Source organism: Telopea speciosissima, chromosome 1, assembly GCF_018873765.1.
Source record: "Telopea speciosissima isolate NSW1024214 ecotype Mountain lineage chromosome 1, Tspe_v1, whole genome shotgun sequence".
NCBI lineage: Eukaryota > Viridiplantae > Streptophyta > Magnoliopsida > Proteales > Proteaceae > Telopea > Telopea speciosissima.
In genome coordinates, this window is record NC_057916.1 from 79,372,290 (window position 1) to 79,381,260 (window position 8,971).

Here is an 8,971-nt window from a genome sequence, read left to right on the forward strand (position 1 = left end):
TACGTGCACGGTCTTCCCTTGCTTTGCTATCTTGAAAAGAAGATAAGAATATGAAAGAGAGGAAATATGAATCGATTTTGGCTAATTTGGAGGGAGCCGAGCTCTATCTCTTAAGAGATTAATTGGAATTAAACTTCTCCCTCTTCATTCTATTACGGTAATTTAAATAAGAGATAACATAACTAACAAACCCATCCCTTGATCCCTTCCACATGATAAGGAAAACTAAACCAACCCATCACTTCCAATAACACATAATAAGGAAAAGCTAAACGATTTTACTAATTTCCTACTACACGTCATACTAACTACACCCAACTCACACCCCACTCCTAATAAACAACTCTTAATTAAAACCCTTAATAACTATCCTTAAAACTCATAATAACTGCCCATACATGCACGTAATAGAAGTGGATATCAACATGCAACTCCAAGACCTTAGGCTATGTTTGGAAGGCATCAAAATTAAAGAAAAGAAAACCGTACATATTTATGTAACAGAGACAACCAAAGCAACTACAGAGAAGTACAAAGCAAAGTAACAAAGACTACCAAAGGAAACATTAGCTATACAGAGAAGCAGAGAAGAAAGAGAAATCCTAACCTAGTCACTCAAATGCTGAAATGTATTTATTCAATTAAGCAATTAGGGAAAAGAATAGACTACAAACAGTTTCTGTTTTAAGCAATCCCCTAGCAGTTTTTGTTTTCTCACAATCTCTGCTAAACCCATCTCTTAAATAATCCAGACAAAATAACACAAGATAGGTGAATATAACTCAAATCGTTTATATGAAGGATGAAGAAATGCCAAGAGAAAGTGTATCGCAATCCAAATTATTGTTAAACCCTAGAAACTGGAATCGGGTAGAAGCAGCAAAGACCCTAGAAATTGGAATCGGGTAGAAGCAGCAAAGACTTCCATAGATTTTTTTTACAGCAAAGAATTCTTTATATTTTTTACAACCTAATCAAACAGTTGGAGAGTATAAGAAATTTCTATTTAGACTAAACACAACCCCATCTCTGGTTTTTTTATTCTTCATGAGCTTTAGCCTTTAAATATCAGCAACTTCAAGATCAGTTCTGATTGCTGTCAAGTTTATACCTGCACAGGACCATCTAGCTCATATTTTGTATTCAAGATTCAAGATCCAATATCAGCCAGCAATTGCTGGTTCTTTATGGGTACAACCGTACAAGGCCCTTGTGCATAAGAAAATAGCTCCAATACAAGTCTTCTACAGAACTTCATAAGTAAAAGATGCATAGAAATCCCTATGGCTGCCTCATGGATGGCCATAGCCTCAAAGCACATAAATGAAATGATGAGCCACCATGGTTTACTCCCTACATACATCAAACATTCATCTAATACAAGCCCTTGTATTTTTTCTAAGAATGAATGAAGACAGACAAGAATAATAACAGATTTCTGGAAGAAGTTAGGAAGAATTGAATGTTTGCACACAGCAGTAGTGTCTAGCATTACTTCCCTCATACATGTAGATAAAGTTATACTTTGATTTGAAGCATAGGTCCACTCTCCTGACATCTAGCTCATATTTTGATTTCTATCTAAAAGAGCAAATTATAAAAGAAACTTGGGGAAAAGCCATTTGCCCTTTTACATGGCAATCTCCTAAGATCCCTTATTAATCATATCTACCCTTTCACAAAATCATTCTCAGGAAAAGAGAAATTTTTGTTTTATGAATTAAGATTAGAAATCTTCTGTTTTCCCAATCACCAACTATTTCATTGCTAATCATCTTCATTTTAAATCTCTCTCTCTCTCTCTGCCCTACACTTCCCCCAAATGCCTCAAGCCACAGTGTCTCAAGATTTTCTTTTACCCTATGGAAAGGAGAAAGATCTGTTACCCTACTTGATATAACTTTGATTTGGTACTGTTCTCCACCACTGACCTAATAATAGCCAACCCCTAATTAAGAAGACTATACAATCAGAAACAGGTTCACCCTTTCTCAGATCTGTTGTTATGTCTTGACAAGAATAGCTTAGAATTGGGAACAGCAAAGAAAACAAAAATTGGTTACAAGTAACTACTAGTTGAAAAATAAATCTTAACAAACCACATATTCTGTTAGAAACCTTGAATAAAAGTATAAAATCCAAAGATAGTATTCAGGAATGAAAAACCTATGCTGATAAATGAGAAATTGAGCTTTTACCCATAATTAAAAAATCAGGTTTTGGATTTGTTTAAGGGAGTACCAGTCCCCTTTTACACCAATAATAGATTGTACAAATGATCAAAGCGTGCTGGAGTGTGCCACCAGAGCTAACACTCAGGGCTCTCAAGTCGCCCCCAAATCATCTACTTAACCTATGTATTTTTAAAAAAACTATAACTATAATGCAGCTGTCTCAGAGAAGGGAGAGAGTGAAGAAATGTGGCATACCTGTGTTAATCCAAGATGTTCCTTCAACCGGAGATTTTCAAAACAACCCTAACTACAATCGAACCTGAAATGGAGAGGAAAATCGGTTAGCAATCAAATAATTCCAAATTTTTTTTTTAAAAATAAACCCTAACTACAATCGGAGAATGATAAAGGGAGAGGCAGGGAGATACATAGACATAGAGAGAGAGACAGAGATAATGTGAGAGAGACAGAGACAACGATAGAGATAGAGAGCGATAGATAGAGAAACAAAGAGAGAGAATGAGAGAGATACCCTAGTATCGGCTTCCTTCGTCATCGGTTTGGAGAAAAAACGAGATGTCAAGACCAGAGTTGCAAAAACGACTTCGTCTTTGATTTGAAGAAGAAACGAGAAGGGTGAGAAAAACCCTAGTATCGACTTCCTTCGTCTTCGGTTTGCAGAAGAAACGAGATGGCAAGATTGAGACGATCTTCGTTGGAGAAGCGAAGGAGAGAAACCTAGTATTGACTTCGTTTGGTTTGGAGAAGAAACGAGAAGGTCGAGAGAAACCTAGTATTGACTTCCTTCGTTTCAATCTCGATAAAATTGGAGTCCACAAGATTCCACCGTATTTATTTGAGGGCTTGGAATCCTGGATTCTATTTGGAATTCACCCCCTTGGACGAATTCTGGTGGATTCCAAAATTTAGCCTAAAAGGTAGATTTTTATGGATTCTTGGAATCCAATAGGGATCTGGGTTCCGAAAAACCGAACACCCAAAAAATGACAGAATTCGGATTCCGTCGAATCCGATTCCGCGTCCTAACGGACCCGGCCCTAAGGGATCTAGACCAGAACCAGACCAATAAGTGAATCAATTCCAAACCTTAGATCCAAAATCACTAACTAATGTGTGCGTCGGATCCGATTCCTAAACAGTTCCAAGCAATCCAAAATAAATAAATAAAAAATTCTTAAACACATGCTATTGCTACATATATATACAATACGATATTAATTACATTCATACCTACGATCATTTTTCTTTTCTCAAATCACAGAGCTAATCCATATTACATTATTACCTCTTATTTTGTATTCAATTAATAAGTAGGAATACTATCACCCTCATAAGTTAGAATTATTTTAAGTTATTTTCTTAAGTTACCATTTCAAATGGAACTTTAAAATAAGGGTAATTTACACACACCACGCTGAGGTATCACATAAGTATTAACAAACCCCCTTAGTTTTCAAAAATTCTGCGTACCCCCCTTGAGGTTCACAAAAGTTAACACATGTCCTCATTCCATTAGTTTTGGTCTAACAGTGTAAAAATCAATGGGTGAACCGACAAAAATGCCCTTGCAAGAAAACAAAAATGCCCTTGCAATTCATCTTCTCCAAATGAGTTGCAAGCATCACTGTAGAGAACACCATGGAAGCCGAGATGTCGGAGAACGGAGAACCGAGTTTTTGGCCAAGCCCAGAACCTTAAGGCGAGCAACGAAAGGATGAAGCAGAGAGAGAACCATAGATAGATATTTGGCGCCATTTGAAGTTGATGCACACATCGTTGAAGCTTCCAAGTTCGAAGCAGAGAGAGAACCAGAAAGAGAAATTTGGCGCCATTTGAAGTTGATGCACACATCGTTGAAGCTTCCAAGTTCTAAGCTGTTTCAACATATGAGCAGAGTGAAGAGCATCAGCGACAGATTTCGGATCTGAGATTAGCAGTTGAAATTAGCAGAGTGAAGAGCATCAACGATAGATTTCGGATCTGAGATTCAGAGGTTAAAGGTCGGCTATGGATAGACAATCCACGCCCAACATATGACGAAGAAATAGGAGGATATGAGAGACAACAACCCACAAATGTGAGGGCTGTTTGTGTGTCTGAGCAGGGGATTGGGGAAAATAAAACCAGAGATAAAAGGAGGAGAAGAAGAATAAAGAATTCTATCACTTCAACTAAACGCTACCAAAACCACCACATCGTCCAACAAAACCATCCTCACAACCACCATCAAACCCATCGTTGGAGCTCCTAAAGAAGCCCGTGTGGAAGTGGATTTTGGTGATCAGTGGATTTTGGTGATTAAAGGAATTCAGCTTTGGCTTCAATGGTGCTGTGTGATTCAGTAGAGGGTGGAAACCTTAGGGGACAGTGAGATTCTGGTCCAGGTTTGGTGGGTAGCCATTTTCCTTTCATGTGAATTTCCATCTCTCTTGCTGTACTCTTGTCGTGTGTCAATATGCTCCTTCTTTAGGGTTTGGGGGACATGAATAATATATAGAATTTTGGAGTTCTTCGCTTTCTTCAATGTTTATGGGCTTGGGCAAAAACTCGGTTCTCCAACATCTCGGCTTTCGTGGTGTTGTCTATAAAAATACTTGTAACTCATTTGGAGAAGATGAGTTATGGGTTTTTTTTTTTGTAAGGGTATTTTTGTAACTTTATCCCTTGATTCTAACACTATTACTCATAAACTGACGGAATGGGTGTATGTGTTAACGTTTGTAAACCTCATGGGATACGCAGAATTATCCAAAACTAGGGGTTAAAATTATACTTTCATTAAACCTTAGGAGTAGTATATGTAAATTACCTTTAAATTAATAGGAAAATCTTTTGTAAAATAGCATATGAAACAAGTGGTACCAGTCAAAATGAAAGATTAAAAAAATAGAGGATTTGAGTGAATTTGTTTCGATTCCAACAATTCCTAATTGGTCTATTAGTTCTAGAACTGTGGAGAGACCAATGACTTAATTGGTAGATCCTAAACTGAACCAATAACTTATCGGTAGATCTGGAACTAGACCAATAAACTATTGTGTGAGTCAGTTCCAATTCCTGGCAGGTCGGTTCTGGTTTCGGGCCAAAATTGACACCCTTTTGGGAGGACGAGAGGTAAAAAAGTTCAATTCAGATCCTCTACGATGCAGCTGCCTGTAGTGTCCTGTGCGGCGCAGATTAGGCCACTCATGCAAAGACCGCCTTACCGCTGAACAAATGCCTTGAACGGGAGTAAGGTGGTCATTGCGTGCGCAGCCCAGGCTGCGCCGCATAGGCCGCTATAGGCAGGGCGCCGTAGAGGATCTAGATCCAGAAAAGTTTGCTTTTTGAGTAAATATTAACTTACAGAGTTGGACATAAACTCTTCCATTCTACAGTTGGATTTGCGGAGGATTTTGTTTTCCGTTTTCAAAAAGGAAAAGGAAAAGGAATAGAATCCGAGAGTCGAGAGGTTTGCCACGTTCAACGACCCCTTCCATAAATTCCCTCTTCGCCAACGGGCCTTTCCAAACCCTCACATCGTCTCCTTCAGTCCCTCATACCCTCTTACAGTCCTACGCAGTGGATCGTGAGTGGTGGACTCTGGAACTTAGACAACAGAAAAACCAAGAAAAGGTCAGGAGTCAAAAAACCTCTCTCCATCTCAAAATCGTTTCTTTTTCTGGTTTTCGGATGCAGTTAGACCCTGGTTTAATTAGGATTATCTGTTTATTTTATGATTTTTTTCTACGATTGGTTGGGATATGAATTTTTGTGGAGAAATTTAATAAAGAAGTTGGTTGATTAGGTATGAATTTTCTCTCTTTCCTCTTCTTGATTTAGCCAGTCTTATTCCTTCCTTCAAGGTTTGATCTCTATTCTAATTCTTATGGTTCTTCTTTTTCTTCTCTTACCATTCATCTTTGTGTGTATGCCATTGATGCCCTGTTATGTTCTGGGCAGTAGTATCAAATTTAATAGAAAAATTTGCTGAACCATTATTCCCAATCGATTGGCCCTGGAATTTGTGTCGAAGGCAGCCTACCCTTAGGCGATTCAAACCCTAGAACCTTGTCCTCTAATGCTTCTCCCACTGTGAAAATCGAAACCACACTCTGAATCTGATTTCTGAGTCACTGCTCAGATTCAACAGTTAGTATCAAGTATCAAGTATCAAGTATCAAGTATCAACGTCCTACTTGGTTCACGGGTATGCTATTGGCCGTTTGTAAGAGCCTTAGGTCTTAAGAACTGGTGCTTGAAATTTCAGGAAGAACAAGGTTTAGTTGAGTGAGAGATCCCTCACTCGAAACCAGTATAGGTCGAATTTTTTTCCTATACGGTTATCTGACACTTAACAGCATAAAACTAACAATAGGGACTAATTTGTTATCTTGGGGTCTAAATTAGGGGGTGATTTGAGTTTTTTCAAAAACCAAGGGGTGATCTGAGTTTTGTTTGAAAACTAGGAGGTGATGTGTAATTTACCCTAATAACTACAACTACTAGCCAACCAATGAACATGAATCAAATGACTCTTCATAAACCCCTTCAATGCAAGGATATCCGTACTTGGTTGGTTGTGGTGGTGGTGGTAACATGGAAGTGGTGGAGGGGTAGTGTGTTGGGGGTATGATGTCTTGTATTCCATCGCTTGGTTTGTGGGTTGATTCTGAAGGTCAGTTAAGAGGCCATAGGCCCGGAGGAATCGGCCCACTTGCGCATTAATCTACTATGTTGGTGGGACTTTCGACGAACTAGCGGATCCATGAATGGGTTCGGAGACGGCAATCCCCAAGGAATTTTTTTTGGGTCTATATGAGTTTTTTGGTAAAATTCTTGTATAGAGTTTCACTATAAATATGTAGTGAGGTTTAAATTTGAAAGAGGTGTGTGTAGGGGTATAAATTCCAAGCCCGGCCCGGCAGGCCCGACTGAGCCCGCCTGGTTAAAGCCATGTCCGGCCTGGCCCGATTCTTAACGTGTCAGGCTTAAGTCCGACACGTTTAATAATCGGGCGGTCCTAGTGTGAGGTTCTAGCTTGTCGAGCACCCGACCGGACCGATCGATTCTAGGCCAGACCTAGCCCGACCTTTTAAGCACACTACCCTCCATTTAGCCCACCTGGTAACCGTCTCTCCCTTTGCATATTTAACCCCTTAAAATGATTAGCCCATTAAGCCCAAACCAATGGGCAATTCAATTGATGGGATTAATTCTTTAACTCAGAAAAATGTTCAGATTCTTCTCCATTAAGCTTCTCCTTCCATAGAGAACCAGACATGTACAAAAGGGCGGGCGTTCTTTGAGTTATTTATAATTACAAAAGGAAACAAAACAGTACATAAAAACTAATAACAGAATTTCAGGAAAAGCATATTGAATCAAAGATGAAAAAGAAACAAAATGTAGGAGAGAAATGGAGACCTACTGTACGATAACCAGATTGAATGAAGATGATGGCAGTGGAAAAAGAAAAACAGATAAAACAGTCTAACGCCTAGAGAGAAGCTCATTCTAGAAGCTATAAGTTTGGTCTCTTAAGACAAAAGTACAATCCCTTTCTCTTCCCTTAACAAAGATAACGGGTTGAAAATTTGGGTTTGGATTTGGGTCTTGAATGTGTTTTGGTGGAAACTCGTTTTCTTTTTCTTTGTTTCTTCAGGTGGGAATTTATTTTTAGTAACGGCCGGTTAAGACCCGATTAAGAGTTAAACAGGCCCACAGCCCAGTTAAAGCCCTATTAAAACCCAATTTTAGTATTTGATTAATGCTCGACACCGACTAAGCCCGTCCCGGTCCGGCCCAAATACCTAAATGGTCGGACACAGTGTAGCCTGTACAATTGGTGAGGCCCGACTAGGCCCAATTGAACTTGACCGAGCCCGACCGGTTGACACCCCTAGGTGTGAGGACTAAGAGTGTAACCTTATTCTCCATTGATAGTAAAACAAATCTCATCTCGCTGTGGACGTAGGCAATCTTACCGGACACGTATATCCTTGTGTTCATTGTGTGATTGTTGTTTGCGATTTCCATTATTTTCTGCATTGTATCAAGATTTGTTTTCAACATAGTGGTGGTGGTGGTGGTGAATTTTTTTTTTTTTTTTTTGATTGAAGGTTGTGATGGTGATGAGACCATTAGGAGAGGAAGAAGGGTAGTGTTCTATTTTGAAGATGAAATTACTATTTTGCCCATAAAATTACAATTTGACTCCTCTACTTTCCCCTGCCCCTACTGTCGTGTGTGCCCGACACACAAGCATGGCGGAATGTACCACCTTACCCCTGCCCGAACGGGGGTAACGCGGTATTTTCTGTTGCGCTTGTGTGTGGGGGTGCACGACAATACCGAGCAGACGAAAGTATAGGAGTCGGATCCATAAAATTAACCATATGGTCATTAAAGAGCAAGAGACCCAATGAAATAGAAACTCAACTATTTCAGAATTACTATTTCAATTGATTTCTATTTCACTAAAAGAATGTTCAAAAATCAAACCAAACAATTTCCAATATAAAAATCACCCCATTAAATTGAAATAGAAATCATACCAAATCAGACTTTGAAGTATGATTAGGAATTTAGGAGTTAATTTGGAGTTATTAATATTGAGATTCTTACGCTACTGTGTGCTGTGGCTGTGCGACTACATCTTCTTCTCCGTTTTCTGATATTCGCTCTCTCTCTCTCTCTCTCTCTAATAGACGTTTAATTTCCAATTCCCGGCCGGTTTGCTACGTTCAACGACCCCCTTCCCAAAACCCTGATTCTCTCTTCGCTAATCAAAACCC